This window comes from Zalophus californianus, chromosome 5 (genome assembly GCF_009762305.2).
Source record: "Zalophus californianus isolate mZalCal1 chromosome 5, mZalCal1.pri.v2, whole genome shotgun sequence".
NCBI lineage: Eukaryota > Metazoa > Chordata > Mammalia > Carnivora > Otariidae > Zalophus > Zalophus californianus.
In genome coordinates this window covers 67,634,161-67,649,387 of record NC_045599.1, presented here as the reverse complement: position 1 = coordinate 67,649,387, position 15,227 = coordinate 67,634,161, and the positions used below count along the sequence as shown (strand labels likewise).

The window sequence follows — 15,227 nt, the reverse complement described above, 5'->3', positions numbered from 1 at the left end:
ACTTCTTTCTTTCCCCTGACAGCAAACCCAGGATGGGCCTAACTGGTACATGCCCCACATGGCAACCTAGCCAAAATGGGGCTTTATCTGTTTTGTTCACTGTGACATCCTAAGCTGCTAGACTGGTACCTGACATAGAATCAACTGTTAACAAATATTTACTGAATTAGGTAATGAATGATATGAGTAACATAAAGTATTCCATAATTATTTAGTTCTTTAAATTAATTTAAAATACTTAATATGTTTATACATTTAGATCGAGTTTGTTCATTTTGATTCCTAATACCATACCTTGCAAGAATAAATGACGGTTTTTGATTCCCTCTACTGATGGACGGTTAGTTTGCATGTACAAGCATGGAAAAATCTTAAGAACATAATTTTTGGAGAAAAAGCATATTTCTGAATATACAAATTTGTGGTCACAGATTTTCATAATGCACAGAAGAAATACATACTAACTTCTGGATAGTAGTTACTTCTGGAAAGAAAGGAGAAGAAAAGGGACTAGTGGTTGGAGGTACAGCTAATTTACAATTTTGTATTTCTTTTCTTTTTTAAAAAAAGATTTATTTCTTGGGTGCCTGGGTGGCTCAGTTGGTTAAGCGACTGCCTTCGGCTCAGGTCGTGATCCTGGAGTTCCGGGATCGAGTCCCACATCAGGCTCCCTGCTCGGCAGGGAGTCTGCTTCTCCCTCTGACCCTCTGCCCTCTCGTGCTCTCTATCTCTCTCATTCTCTCGCTTTCAAATAAATAAATAAATAAATCTTTAAAAAAAAAGATTTATTTCTTTATTGAGAGAGAGAGTGTGTGTGTGTGAGCAGGGGGAAGGGAAAAGGGAAAGGGAGAAGAAGAAGCAGACTCCCCGCTGAGCAGAGAGCCCGATATGGAGCTTGATCCCAGGACCCTGAGATCATGATCTGAGCCAAAATCAAGAGTCAGGTCCTTAGCCAACAGAGGCACCCAGGTGCCCCTGTATTTCTTTTCGTAAAAAAATAAAGAGAGAGAGAGAGATTAAGCAAAAAAATAAGATCTTTCAAACTTGGATGGTGGTTACTAGGATTTCTGTTATTTTGTTTGCATTTTTCTGTACATTTGAAATATTTTATACTCAAAACTAAAAGATAAATCTTAAGTTGAGGGGCGCCTGGTGGCTCAGTTGTTAAGCATCTATCTGCCTTTGGCTCAAGGTCAGGATCCCAGTGATTGAGCCCCGCATCGGGCTCCCTGCTCAGCTGCTCAGAGGGAAGCCTCCTTCTCCCTTTCCCACTCCCCCTGCTTGTGTTCCCTCTCTGGCTGTCTCTCTCTCTCTGTGTCAAATAAATTTTTTTAAAAATCTTAAGTTGATAGGGGCACCAGGCTGTCTCAGTAGGTAGAGCAGAGGACTCTTGATCTCCGGTTCATGAGTTCAAGTCCCAAGTTGGCATAGAACTTACTTAAAAATAAAATAAAATAAACAAATAATAAAAAGATGATGATAGTTTTTGGTTTCAACAAACTCCTTAAAATACAAGAACTTAAGCTCAACCAAAGAAGAGTACACTAACATAATTTATGCTCAAAATGAATTATTTCTAATAGAATAGTTTTTATTTTTATTTGCATAGAAATAAAATACAATTAAGTTAAAATTTTTAGGGAGAAATACCATCACATTTTCCCATTATATTTATAGTCTCATATTCTTTTTTTTAAGGTTTTATTTATTTGAGAGAGAGCACAAGAGAGGCGGGGGGGCAGCAAGGGGCAGAGGGAGAGGGAGAAGCAGGGTCCCTGCTCAGCAGATCCCAGGACCCTGGGATCATGACCTGAACCGAAGACAAGGGAGAAGCAGGGTCCCAGCTCAGCAGATCCCAGGACCCTGGGATCATGACCTGAACCGAAGACAGATGTTTAACCGATTGAGCCACCCAGAAGCCCCTATAGTCTTATATTTTTATAAATACATTATCTTAGTATAATTTCTCATATCTACTATTTGGCTAATATCTCATTCTTAGTTAATTTATGCAGGATTTCCAAATAAACTTAATTATACATAAGTATTTAAGGGCTATATATTTTTGTGAGATCTTGTTTCTCTACTCATAATGAATAATTCCACAGAAACATGTTTCTCCTTACTAACACTACTCATTACCTAAATCATTTAGATACCAGGGATTGTATTTCACTTACAAAACCAGTCCCCTGTATGTTTGTTTTTTGTGTTTGGTTTTTTGGTTTTATTTTTTTTTAGATTTTGTTTTCAAGTAATCCCCATACCCAACGTGGGACTTGAACTCACAACCCCGAGATCAAGCTTCACACGGTCTACTGACTGGGTGAGCGAGGTACTCCCCAGTTTCCGGTATGTTGCATCTTGTTTTATCCAAGCCCCTCGGGAGACATGACTTGTCTGAGAGAATTCTAGCTAATTTAATAATATAAGTCTGCTATACCAACAAGAACGTACATTTATAAGCAGAAAGAAGTCAGAGTTCTTTAAGTTGGCTAAAAAAAAAAAAATAATCAAAGCAAGTTGGAATCTTCAATAGTCTTAAGTTAAAAGACCAGGTACAATCTGGATAGCTTCTAATTTGGTGCTCTGTTACTCCAAAGAAACGCGAAGAGAAAATAAGAATAAGAGGAAGAAGCAATGCGATGTCATCCTGTGTTCGTTTGCATTTCCCCCCACAGATCAGCATCCTGCAATAGCGAACACTGAGGATTTTTGAATAGTGGGCTGAGGCATTTCTTATTCTTCTACCACAAAATACATATATTCAGGAAATAGGGCCGACACAATGAAAAGTTTGATGTAACTTTTACAAATCCTCAGGTAACCAAGTATGTAAATTCATTTAGACTTTAACCATGTATTTTTTTATTTATTGAGGAAGATGGCGACTGAGCAAGGGAGGATGGTCTTTTTGGTCACTTACAACCAAAGGACATGACTGAGAGACAGCTGGGATGGCCTCTTTGTTTTTCCCTTCACTGAGCAAATAGTTTTTAAATCCTGGGTGCAGAACACTGGTATTCCAGGTGCTTTGGAAAATAAAATAACCTTTCCAAAGTACAAACCCTGTTGGCAAAGTATTTTGAAACTAGAATGTCCTAAAGAGTTAGAAATATCATCTGTTGCTGTGGCAAAGAGCCAAGCCAACCAGTCCCTAAAGGACAGGAGTCCAACCAAATATCTTGGCTGGGGCACTGCTGTCCTCTGCCAGATGAACCAAGTGGTTTGTGTGGTGGCAGGAATGGTTAACACATGGGTTATAACATAAGCAAGATAATCAAAGTGGATCTCTAGATAAAGGTAAAATATACGGTACCACAAAGTTAAGCAAGAAAGGAAACATAATAATACAAAACCCCAGGCTGTTTAGTGTGCAAAATACTACAAGCTATTTTCTTTTGCTTCAATTAAACATAAGTAGCTCTTCAAAAAACAAAGGCCTCAGATTAAGGAAGACTTATCTGCCGTATATTGTATTGTTATTGTTTCTTGCGTTAGGTTTTGTATTTATATACCTCTTCTAACTAGTTATTTCCAGGTTTGTTTGTTTTTTTCTCCCCCCCCCCATTCAGCAGGCTAGAATGGTGGTGATTTAGGGGTCTGTGAAACACTGCATTCCTGGGATGACATGTTTTTCCGCTGTGTTTATTTTACGTAGAAAAAAATGAATGTGCCAAGGGGAGGCAGAGAAGTTATTTTAACCATTCTTTGTGAATCCCTTTGGGCACACCTCATGTAGGTTCCTCTCATTCAGCGCCTGGGTGAACAGCAGGAGCCTCCTTTTCTTCTTCGGAAATGTCAAAAGGGGGAGGGGCAGGCTGGATATTGTGACACTGTTTTACAATGATGTAATATTGAGTCCCTAAGCTTCATGTTTCTGGAAGCTCCCTAACAATGTGGAATGTTAGGCTGTGTTTGTCTCTGCCTGTATCTCTGAAGTCTGTGTGCGTGTGCACACGCGTTGTGTGGTGACACGGATCACTGTTTGGATAGGTCTTGAAGCTAAAACCCTCACTTTACTTTCTCAGTATCACTAATCTGCAGCTACTTCTCTTCCTTGTGGAAGAAAATGGTATTTTATGTAAAGACACCATCAAGACCGTGTAGTAGACCGCAGTTTACATCTTCTGACCAAAATGACAAGACTCAACACTAAGGCGGAATACGGGATTTGTGCATTAAAAAATACAGCAGGCAGGAGCCTGGTGTAACCCACCTCGAGGTAAAAGCCAAAACTGGGACAGTATATTTTTTAGTGTAGGAAGCCGATTGGAGATGTCTATATGTAATGTGGAATTACAGCATTGATCCCAGGACAGAGTAATAAATACCATAGCTCTGTTAAGGCCACAAAATGTCTTTTAGTAAAAGTCACTAAACCCCTCACTAAGCCTCCCTTTCCTCCGAATCTTTAATAGGCAATGCTTCGTGGGAGAGCTTAGGCAAAACATTTGTCCTAAACACTTGTCACCGGCCAGGCACAAAGCCCTTGGCGGTAATGATGTCATGATGTTGAAGCCACCTAACACTTTCTTTTGGAGATCCCTACTTAGGCCTTAGGAAATGCTGTGCTTCAGGCCATTCTTACCCAACCTCCAGGGAAAAAAACCCTACACACATCTGTCCATTTGCCTCTAATGCTGCAAGAAGCAAATTCATGCCACCATAATAATAACTATTATTACCATTATAATAACCGCTGACACTATATAAATGCTTATTATATGCCAGACACTAAGTGCTTTACATGTATTAACTCACTGACGCCTCAGTGAGGATTATGAGATAGGCCCAATCGTTAAACGTTTTCTACAGGTACGAAAAATTGAGGCACAGAGAGGTTAAGTAAATTGCCACAAAGTCACCCTGTTGATAAATCAGAAAGCCAGAATTTGAATGAGATGGTCTGCGTCTGTCACCTTTAAGCTGTAAATGCTGAGCATTAAGGCACCAATCCTTTCTGGGGTGCCTGCCCCTCCCCTTAGCAAAATGTAATGAGGTTTGTTCTAAGGTAAGAATTTTAGCTATTATATTAGATCAGGGTGGAGTTTTATAAGCCAGAAGAATTATAAGCAAATCTCCATCATTCCCTCATGAGTCAGACGGGGACCCATGCTGCCATGAACTAGCTAATTTCAAGAACTCCTTCTGAAGTTCATTTAAAAAGTGAATCTAGGTCATTTGAAATAAATGTTACAAACTTTGCAAGGAGTTAAGTCCCAGAACCCATATAATTGTAATAAAAGAGAAACAGGAAAATATCCAAGACGCTTTACAGGATTTGAAGGGGAAATCCATATGGCAAATGCACTGATTCAAGGCAAGTGTTTAGGCAAAGCCTGTGTCAGTTTCGGTCTTTGTGACAAGGCATGGACAACTAGTAAAAGTAGTTAAAGTGTCAAATATGGTGCACAATGAAAATCAAAAAGGGGGAAATGTGAGAGTCAATGTTTGGACAATTTATATAAAAAAATATGGGTACAATATGGCAGAAGGTGAAAGAAGGTGGCCTCCCCTACAAATGCAATATGCTCAATGAAAGAATGTTTTATTTGGGCATGTCAACAGTCAGCCTAATCTGAAAACCCAACCATCAAGTGCCAGATGAGGAGTGCAAAAATGCCAAGAAACATATCAAGAGGTAAAGAGAGCCAATAAAAAAAACTTCCATCTTGTGGCAGTTTTATGAAAGGGATTTACATAGAAATCAAGGGCTAATAATGAGAGCACACAAATTACTGTGGAAAATGATGATTAGTGATAATAATTGTTCGAGAAAACATGTGTGTCACCTGCCTCTAAATGGTAATTTACGTCTGACTGATGAATAATTCAAGTTCCTAGGCTTAGGACGGGCCCTGCTGTTGTTACTAACTAGTTTCCTAGTCAGGCCAAGGGGAGAGGGCTGCAACTGAATAGCCCCCCAGAATTACCTATCCCTCAAAGCCATTTCCTCATTGCCTCTAACTGCCCGGTCCCGCCTGCTGAGGCCCGAACATCTTTCTCTCCCTCCCTCTCCAGCCCCCTCCCACCCTGCTTTGTGCATCTTGTTCGTCTTTGAAGTCTGAATAAACAAAGAGCTTATAACCCCCAAGTTTCCAGACACTTAAAAGGTTTTGTGTATATCACATGTAAGACTTTGAAAGAAAACATGCAAAGGGATAATCTGCTTGGTCACTTAGAGGAAGAAATTGTCTGAATATTGAGCCCAGTGCTCAGAAAGAAGTTTCATTCTGTTTCTCTGCAAACTTACGTTCTGAAAAATAAAATGTATCAGGAGTGCTGTTACAGATACTATTTTAAGATTGACAAAGACAATAATGGAACAGAGAAGTTACTATCACCAAACTTCCCAAATGAGAGGTGTCATGATATCACCCTGAAAGGCAAAGAGCTATTATTTAAAGAAAAGGGGAATAGGCCTGCTATGGTCTTAATCTTTGTGCCTCCCCCCAACCCAGAATTCAGATGTTGAAACCTAATCCTCAGTGTGATGGGATTTGGAAGTGGGCTTTTAGGAGGTAACAAGATCATAAGGCAGAACTCTCATGAGCGAAGTTAGTGCCCATATGAAAGAGACCCCAGAGACATCCCTCTCCTCTTCTGCATTATAGCAAAAAGTCCACCTAGTCTATGGCACTTTGCTATAGCAGCCTAAAGGGAGTAAGACAAGGCTCAAAGTTATCATTTTAAATATATTTGAGTGGTGTTTCCCAACCTCTTATTGTCCTCAATCAAGGGTCTCTATGAATTTTTTTAATTACATGTTCACAAATTAATTTAATAAAAATTAGCTATTAATTGCCTATAATATATCTTTGCTCAAGGTATAGAAGTATTTAGACGGCATTTCTCTTTATTTGTCTGTTTTTGCAGTGGGGTTGTTTTAGCAGAAGCAACTGTTTTTTCAAAGATTCATTTTTTTATTTGAGGGGTGTGGAGGGGCAGAGGGAGAGAGAGAGAGACTCTCAAGCGAGCTCCACACTGAGCGTGGAGCCTGGTGGGGGGCTCAATCCCATGACCCTAAGATCATGACCTGAGCTGAAATCAAGTCAGTCGCTCAACCAACTGAGCCACCCAGGCGCCCTTCGGAAGAAACTTTTTACAGCATTTCCTGTATCTTCCAGATTTCTAGGGGTGAGAGATGGAGAATGAAGGAGAAAGAGAAGGAGAAGGTGGGGGGGAGAAGGGTCAGAAAGAGAATGGCAAGAAGAAAGGAGGAAGGGAGGAAGAAAAAGAGGGGAACATACTAAAAATATCCTCACTCCCAATGTTAAAAGCATTGAGGAAAGTTTTACTTGGTTTTAGAAATATCCATGCGGTCTTACCTGTTAGATCTTAGAGAAAAATCCCTTTGTTGTTCAATATTAAGTTCTCAAAACTTACAAATAGGCCAAGTAAGCAGTATCCTAGGTAGCGCGATTTCAGAGACACTGGCTTTAAAAATAATTCTCTCTCCTTTCTGGTTTGGAAAGTCCGTAATTAGAGAGTTTTTTTGTTTTGTTTTGTTTTGTTTGTTTGTTTGTTTTTTTTTACTTTCTAATAGATACAATGTAAGTATCTCTAGGAGATAGCCAATGTAAATCTTTTACACTTTAGTATGGAACTTCATCAGATACTCTTCTACAAAGGATTGAAGAACAGGGAGAGCCTGATACAAAGGGTGCCTGAAGAAGTGGGAGGGGGGCAGTGAAAGCAAATGGAGAAAGATCTAGATGCAGGGCAGTTAGTTTTCCTTGACTTTGCAGATTTGCCTAAAAGGATGGTGACTACTACCATGCTGCTATAACCCGTCAGGAAGGAACCATGTCAGTTGTCTTTGTATGCAGAACACCAACCATAGAGTAGCCATTCTATGGATAGTTAACTGAAATAATGAACAAATGAATGCAAGTATTTAATGGTTAATATATTCTTGATATTTTCTATAATCTATACACATGATCACTAGGCTCTAGAAAATTGCTTCTGGAGACATGGCCTACATAACAGGTATTCTTTCCAAGTAGCTGCTCCTCTGCTTTAATTTCTAAACCAGGCTCTGCCTTCCCCCCCACCCCATTTTAGTTTCTGGTGAGGAAATTTCTTGTGTTTTTCGATAAGCAAAGTGGAGCAGGCACTTTTTTGGTGGATATTACAGTGAAAGAGGGATAATAATAGAGACATGCAAAAGATGAACCATAGTACAGATAAACATATTTCATAGTTTACTTAATATTTACTGAGGACCTGTCATGTGGTGAGTAAGGGGCGGGGGGCAAAATCTCTGACCTCTTGGAGTTTATATCCTAGGAATGGGAAGCAGACCAAAAAAGATGTAAACAAATACACAACATATTTTTGTTCAGAATGTTATAGGTTCTATTTTAGAAGAGAAGATGGCAGAGAAAGACTGGTAGGGTAGTAGATTTGGCCCTGGAAATGCTTCCTGAGGAAGCAATGAGAAAGATGCAGCCATGTTAAATTCTGGGGGCCGGGTTCCAGGGCGGAGACCAGCAACTGCAAAGTGTGTGAGGAACGTGCTCAAGGGACAGAAAAGTGAATGTGGTTTTCATATAGGAGAAAAGAAGTCTACTTTCTAACACAATCCCAATAATTTAAATTATCATTGAATGTTCTTTAAAAATTAATGTGTAAGAGATAGAAACGGATCTTCTAAACCAGTCTCTAAATTCTAATTCCATCTTTGCCATTTTTCTACTCGGCAGTCTTAGGTCCCAGAGAGGTATGTTCTTTCCCTATTGGGCTTTCTTCATATTTGCACTGATTAGTTTAAGCATGAAGGCTGGCCAGAATTTAAAAAGTGAGTCTCTGTCGTGTGATTATGCAGCCATGACTTGAAGTTAGAAAAGAAAAAGCAAGTGTATTCTCTACAAACACATCCATTAGAATTTACATCTGAACTGGGGAGCATGAAGGGATGGTGGCCTACGATTTGGACATTAACACATTTCTAATCATCAATACATTAGCATGGATTCATTTTACCACGTGATCTAATCACTGCCTTGGAAAGCAAGAAGCAGGACCCTAAAAGACTAGAAGAAAGGAGAGCTAAGTTTGGTTGATAAAGGACAAAAGCAGGAAAAGCTCAACACAAGAAGACAAAGTTATTTTATGCTCCTAAATGGTGGTTCGAGTATTTTACATGAAAGTATACATGTTTACTTACTTCAGTAGGATATGGGACACCACAAAGCAGACGAACATTTTTTCCTAGAGCTATGACAAATTGCATCATCTCTGTGCATGAGTGCTATGATTGTGCCCACAGCTGACTGCGTCTTACAAGACGTTATGCTTTATCCTTAATTTTTAAAACGGTTGCAGTACTAAATACATCACGAGGGTAGCTTTAAAATGTTAATTTTTAATATTATGGTTTCATCTATTTTAATTTAATGTTACCCTAATAGCAAATCCATTGTAAACTGTGAAGCAACATCTTAAAAAATAGGGACCAGAAAAGACCTTTCTGGGAATTGCATGTAATGTTCTGAATACCTGCAACAGTGAGGAATTCAGGTGGGCATGTCGGAAGATAATATTTCTCTTTTTCTTTTCAGGAATACCATTGGAAGGAAAAATAAAGAAGCTCATTTTCTCGTGTGTCTCAGAAGTCGATTCCAAGGACTAAAGGGGTGGGAAGAAGTGGAGCGGAAGGGAAGGAGGAGGAGAAAAAAGGATGAAAAAGAGAAAAGGAGAACAAGGGGGAAGGGCAGGAAAAGGAAAATAATCCAAATGTGTTGTAGGAAGTGACTTTATTCGAATATGTACCTAACCTCCCCCAGATGAATACTCTGCGTGCACATTTTGACACACTTATTTAAAATTTTTAAAATTTCCTTTATCACATGTCATAATGAATAGAGAATGAATCTCTTCGTAGTTTTATTCCATGTGTCTCAAATGAGATACATAAAAATACAGATACATTAAATACCCCAAAAAATCTTTGAATACAAAGATTCGCCCTATCAGAACTAGTAAAATTAAAACTAACTTTTTAAAAAAGCATGGAATTTTATTAAGCTATCATTTAATTTCCTCTATGTGTTGGCATTATTACATCAAACTTTGAGGGACTATCTCCTTTATAATCTTTACTCCTGGTACTTGTTTTCCCTCTTTATATCGCTCCAATACATCTTCCACAATTCTAGCCTCAAATTCTAAAATTAAACCACCCAGGAAAATGGCAAAAGGTTTGGGTTTCTTGCAAACGTCTGTGGGATGACCACGAAGAGATCCAGGGTGCCAGGATGAACACCATATGAGATCTGGCTCTGCCCTGAAGAGCACTGATTGAATGGTGGGAACACGAGCCTGTTGCGAGCTGTCTTCACGGGAAGGCAAGCCATCTTAGCTATTCACTGCTTCCACTGCTTTATAACCACAGCTTTCCCTTTTAATGGGCAACAAGAACGATAGGTTGGAGGGTATTGGAGAGTGCTGGGGGGACATGGCCTCACCTGGAAACTTGGGTGATCTTTCCTAAGAGCTTCCACCTAGGGTCCAGGAGACCGGTTCAAACTCTGCCCGTGTCACTTGGGAGCTCTGCACCTTTGTGAAAGTCCTGTACTGTCTCTGCACTGCAGTTTTCAGATTGGAAGGAAAGGAAGGGAGGAAGAGAGAGAAGCAAAGTTATCTTACATGGTTGCTGTGAGACTTCATGAGAGAAAAATATATAAAGCAGTTAGCTCAATTCCTAGTGCTTTAAAATTATTAAATAAATAGTACCTGAATTACTTAACGCATAAGCCAAATACTTTCCAGATCTCCTTTTTAAAAATCAACAGAAATAAAAACACATTTTTTTTTCCATCAAAAGAAGTATATGAGCAGGTAAATTCTGTCTTGTGCATAGTTTTGTGGTTCTTTTAAGTTAACCCTAAAAAAGAGAGGGAAAGAGAGATTTCCCATGTTTTGGGCGGTGTGAGCATCCAAGAGATAAAGGGGGTAGGGGGAATCACTTTTAAAAGAATAAGACTCCTTAAAGGTCTTCTAAAACAGATGGGGAAACTGAGGCCAGGGGGAGATTATCACTCGGCCACGTCGGCAGTGGAACAGGGATCTTCAGGACAGCGCCTTTGCTGGAGAGCTCCCCCCCTTTTCTCAACCCTAGTGCCCGAGTCCGCAGGAGTGTTGATCCTCAGCTCCCCACCCAAGCTCGGCCATCCTCGTCTATCCGGAGGCTCAGCCCAGAGCTCAGCCTCCCCCCAGCGCATCTTCGAACCGCGCAGTGGAGTTCCGCTCCGCACGTTCTCAGTCTTGAACTCCAGGGGTGGGCTGAAAAACGCACGCAGAGGAAATGCAACGGGACCAAGTTGGAGGGTCAATGCGGGAGGCAGCGCCAGGATGGGGGTGAAATGCTTTCTGGGTTTCTGAGGCGGTTCACAGGGGTTCCAAAGGGGCCATTCCCGAAGTCTGAGCGAGGCACTAGGTATCCTCCTGCCTCATTCAAAAGTTTCAGGACGGGAATCCAAGTTCATGCGGTTTGATTCCCAAGATTTCCCCAAACTGCAAGGAGGACCAGCAAAATAGACTTCTGTTATCGTTCAGATTACCATCATCGTGGAGGTCGTCGTTAAGGTGGAATGAGACATTGAGGGTAAAATGGGTAGTAAAAAATTCACTTGCAGACTTTGGGTCCCACACCTCAGTCTCCCGGCTGGTCTTCCTCCCTCTTCCCTACTCTTCACGCAGGCGCTAAAATTTTGCAGTTTGAGAAAAAGGAAAATAGGAAAAAGAGCAGAAAAAAGAGAACGAGGCTTTTCAGGTCCTTTAAAAAATATATAGAATGGCTTAAATAATTCAGATTTAATTTCTAAATTGCTTCACACAGAAAATCTAGAACTCTAGCCAAAAAAAAAAAAAAAAAAAGGAATGTAATAGCCGGGATCCGGGAGAAAGATCCAGCACCATCTTTGAGCAGAGGTCCCACGCGGCTGCGGGCTGGGGGCCACCGGTCGCCCACCCAGCCTGGCCCCAGAGCTTGCCAGGCCTTGGGCGCCCTGAGCTTGCGACATCGACTCCAGAGTCGCACGTCACCAATCATCTCGAACTCCAGATTTATTTTTATTTTTTTGCAAATTTTCCAAATAAACTGGGAAAGGTGGTCGCTCCGATTCTCAGCGGGACGGCGGGAAGACGCGCGGGAATTGGGCAGGAGGGGATGGCCCGGCCTTTGAGTCTTTACACCCCCCCACAAGCGGCCGGAGTGGGGTGTGGCGGGGAAGTGAGGAAGGAGATGGTGGCCGCTCGTTGGCCAAGTTCTCAGAGGTTCTAGGGGCCAACTTTTCAAGTTCAGGCTTTTCTAAATCTTACTGGGAAAAGGTCCTGAACATGACCCATTTGAGAAGGAGACCTCTTTAATAGTAATACCAGGTTGCGGGGGTTTATCACCCGGGAAACCCGCCCTGTCGCCCGCTACCCTGGTGGAGATGTGCCAGAGCTGGGATAGTGGCCTGGGGTGCCAGGGCCTGCCAAGCGCCAGAAGCTCGCTGTTTTGACTCTCCAAGACAAATGTGGGGCTATTCCTCATCGGCGCCCACTTTTAAGTTGACTGAGGAAGGCTGCTGTGAGCGCCACCAACAAAGGTGAAATTGGGACGTTCGGACCTGAGACTGGGTCCCTGGGGGCCTGATGGGCTCGGGTTTGCCCTTGGTAAGTCCTAGCTTACAGGGAGAAGGGCGCTCATTTTGCTTTTGATGACAGGGCAAAAGGGGTGCTACGTGGCCAAAGGTAAGTCCTCAAGTTTCCAAGGGCCCCAAACAGGCAGGACTCCGGTTTGGAAACTGCTCGACCCTAGGCGCGGATTCCCCACCTCTGGCCCCAGGTGTGCAGTCGCCCCAAGTGGTGCCAAGAATGATTTGTGCCACTTCCTGGGGGCACGGAGTTTAAGCAAGGAGGGCAGGAACGCGAGTCGATCCTTGGTTGGGGCGCTACAAGTTGTTTTGTTTTGTTTTGTTTTTTATTCCTAAGTTGATGGGGTTTCCTATCCCCCTGGGTTACAGGGAGCTCCTTCTGCGCGGTGGAGGGGAGGTTAAGGAAAATGCCTACCACCGGATGCCCTGTTGCTATGCGGGTCACGTCTTGGCATTTTAAAATTGAAAATTGTTTTGTTTCCTGGTTACTTTACTGATGAGAGCATTTCTAAAACCATTACAACTCGCTTTTACCTATTAAAATCGATTATTTTATTATTGCATTTTTGTTATAACTTCTATTTTATATTTGGGACTTAAAACGCTCATACTTCACGTAAGCAGCTCTCAAGTCTTTGGTCTGCAGTGAAATACAGCTCTTCGAAACCTTCGGTCCCCATGGGTTCATTTTCATCGCTTAGTCCTCGCCCTGCTGGGGTACAGTCCCCCCACCCCACTCCCCCGCACTGCAATCTGACAGCCTTGCTCGGAGTGTAGACACAGCCGCACCCTGTGGCTTACTTCCGACTCTGGACGGTCCCATTCGCAGGGACCAATTCACAAGGAACCCTCAACGTCTCTTGCCCGAGAAAGGAGGGGATGGGAGCTCCCTCTCTCGGCGGAGCCGAGCCCCCCCTTGCCCAGAGTCCACTCGGAAACCCGGCTACCGCCCTGGCGGGGGGAGGGGGGCGAGGCCTTGCTCCTTCCGCAGCCTTCCGGCCTCTGCGCCTTACTTCCAGGACATTTCCGAACGCGCAAAGCGGAGGGAGGGGGAGAAACTCCGCGAAATAACACAGTCCTCCTCCCTCGCCCAGCGCCCAGTTCTGCTCTTCCTTCCGTCGCGGTCCAAACTTTATTCTGCCACCGGAGGAGACTGTCCCCCTGCCCCCGCTGTCCCTCCCAGACGTTGCTGTCCGCTGACATAGGCCCCAGTCGCGCTTCCTGCGGTCCGTGCCGGCGCACCCCGACTACTGCTCTCCAGGCACAGATCCTCAGTCCCCGGGCGGTGTGCAACCAAGCCCAAGCCGGGTGTGTGCTCCCGGTGTGGGAAGAGGAAATGCCTCGGGTTCCCGGTATCCGCCCCCCAGCCCTTAACCACAGATTCCGGCACCTGCGAAACAGCCCGGCACAAAGCGAGGAGGGCCCGCGACCGGCTACAGGAGACCCCCAGGGAGGGTGTCACCTCCACGTTCCTGTTCTGAGCAGCTCCTAATTCGAGCTTCGGCCCACGGCCCTCGGGGGGCGGGGGGTAATAGTGCCTGCGGGGAAGGGAGACTAAGAAATCCTTAAAAGCCCTGAGGGCGGGACCCGGGAGACAGGGCCCAGGCCCTGCGGCACGTTTCGTCCGCAAGATTCCTTCAGTCACTGTCAGACGGCGGAGCCCTGAGCTCCGAAGTGGCGGATCATGGACTTTTATTAGGGCTTCGTCAGCTTCCGCATTCTGCTAGTTGTGCGGGGGGGGGGGGGGGGGGAATAAAATGCAGAATTATATTTATTCTAAAAACTGAGCATTTGGTCTAAATTACTAAGGGTCCATGTTTTGCTCTTGACTCACATAGTGCTGGGACGATCTTTCCCAAAACTTCTGCAGTACTTTAGCTAACTGATTAAATAAATGGAGGTGAGACAAAAACAGGTCATTTTATTCTCCTGGCCTTTCTCTTTATTTCTAATATGTGAAAAGGCTCTTTTGTGTTATCGTTCCTAGTATTTTGGTGGTGTTTGTCTTATTTGCCTGAGGAGTGTGAACCTAAAGGCATCTGGACTGTTCAACACATCATTTGTTCTCTTGCTTTCCTCTTGTTAGCCAAATAAGCGTCTTCCTCAGTTTTTATTCTTTAAAGCAAAAACAGGTCGTGGGAGTACTGATGAACTTTGTTTACTGAAGCACATTCTGATTCCTTCCCCTGACTAGCTAAAGACCCCCAGAGCTTCGAAAGCTCTGCTTTCCTTTAGGTTCCGAAACCAAAGTCCTTGAAGCTCCACTTCTCAAACCCTTTCCACAGGCTCTCCCTCCCTATCTGAAAAGAACTGTTAAATAACGACTTGTGTTTAAAAAACAAAAAACACAAAAAACGGGTTGGGTTTAGATTTCAGATACATCGGAAGAGGTAAAGCCCTTGATCGCCATCACTTGCTGAAGGTCTTTTCCCCCTTAAACCGGGGACTCGTGTACCTCCTTGTCGCTGAGTTCGGAGGAGATGCCAGGCATCCGCGCACGCAGAAGTTTTCTCCGCTACCGAACCCCGCGTGCAGATTTGCTCGAGCTGCATATCCCCTCGTGTCCACTAGAGGTCA

General features: G+C 43.1%; 1 long non-coding RNA gene across 1 annotated transcript in view; it reads right to left on the bottom strand.

Annotated features, from left to right (window-relative positions):
- The window catches only part of LOC113928672, an 85,734-nt gene that overhangs the window by 55,208 nt on the left and 15,299 nt on the right, over window positions 1-15,227 (bottom strand). Inside the window, exon 2 of the long non-coding RNA XR_003521925.1 lies at window positions 10,476-10,595. This is a non-coding gene — a long non-coding RNA (uncharacterized LOC113928672). The remainder of the gene's footprint in view (window positions 1-10,475; window positions 10,596-15,227) is intronic.